The sequence below is a fragment of the Ailuropoda melanoleuca genome, chromosome X (assembly GCF_002007445.2).
Source record: "Ailuropoda melanoleuca isolate Jingjing chromosome X, ASM200744v2, whole genome shotgun sequence".
NCBI lineage: Eukaryota > Metazoa > Chordata > Mammalia > Carnivora > Ursidae > Ailuropoda > Ailuropoda melanoleuca.
Window position 1 is genome coordinate 81,845,506 of NC_048238.1, and position 1,668 is coordinate 81,847,173.

A 1,668-nucleotide genomic window follows, 5' to 3' on the forward strand; every position below is an offset into this window, starting at 1 on the left:
AAAAAAAAAAACCAAGCCATAACTTACTCTTAACAATAGAGAACAAACTGAAGGTTGATGGAGGGAGGTGGGTGGGGGGTTGGGCTAGATGGGTGATGGGTATTAAGAGGGCACTTGTGATGAGCACTGGGTGTGGTATGTAAGTGACGAATCACTGAATGCTGCTCCAGAAACCAATATTGCACTGCATGTTCACTAACAAAATTTAAACAAAAAAAAGGAAAAAGAAAGAAAACAAACTACCCATCACCTCAGTGAACTTGGAGACCAGGAGTTAAAAACAGTTTGTAGTAGTAAAGAATTCCTTCATAGAGCATCCCCTATTGGTTCCAGCTAGGTGCCTTAGAGATCCCTATTCTTCACCAAAATTCCTGAATGCCAGATGTTATTATCCATATTTTACAGGTGAGGAATCTGAGATTCGGAGACATTATTCAAGCCGATAGCCAACACTCCCACTCAAGTCTGTGGCCCCAAATCATACACCTTTTCCAGTGTGCTAGTTTGCCAGGCTAACCTGACAGCAAGTGGTTGGTCAGTAGCCTCTCTCCAGTTACTGAGTTCAGCTGAGGTCAAACTCACTTATTCTGGGCTTTTTCCCCCTTTTTTAAGATTTTATTTATTTATTTATTTATTTATTTATTTATTTATTTATTTGATGGAGAGAGAGAGACAGCCAGCGAGAGAGGGAACACAAGCAGGGGAGTGGGAAAGGAAGAAGCAGGCTCACAGCAGAGGAGCCTGATGTGGGGCTCGATCCCAGAACGCCGGGACCATGCCCTGAGCCGAAGGCAGACGCTTAACGACTGCGCCACCCACGTGCCCCTATTCTGGGCTTTTAATTGGTACCACACTTTTGAAGGGACACTGCCAGATCCATTTTTTTAGGCTAAGAGAGGTGTTCCTTATCAGCAAATCTCAACTATTCCAGGAAGAACCTTCACTAAGAAGGCCTTGTAAAAATATACTTTTTACTGAGGTTGAAGTGAGGCATTTTATGCATTGTGGTATGAATCTTGCCTTTTCTGGGAGGGATTAGTGACACAATAAAAGTAGGTATGCTGGTTGAATTTACCAGCCAAGTCAGCAATCTTTGCCTAACAATTCCAACTTCCATTCAGTCTCAGACTAAGTGGCCAAGACCACTTGAATAGTATCAGACCTATATTTTCTACATAATAATCACTACTGTTTATTGGATTCTTGTAAAAGTACTCAGTATTGTGTTGGATACATAAAGTATGTTACTTGTTCATAATAATGACCCTGTGAAGTTAATGGATGGGGAAACGGAGGCACAGAGAGGTTCTTGAACTTGCCCCAACCCAGACAGCTTATAGGTAGGTGCAAGATCTAGGATTCATACCTGGTTCTGCAGAAACCTGTAAAAGTACAGTGACTTGGCCAAGACCACTTGAATGGTGTCAGACCTACATTTTCTACATAAGTATGTCAAGTTCCAAATCCCATGTTCTTACCACTACAAAATGAACAGGTTGCACAAAGCTTCATAGAACAGCTCAAAATGAAAACTCGGTGGACTTTTTACACAAAATAAAGAGTAATTGTGGCCTTGTTGATAACACTTAGCTAGACCTTTATAAGCAGACTTAATTACACTTGACTTTACACTCCCTTTTCCACTAATTCATATTTGTCCTCAGCCAA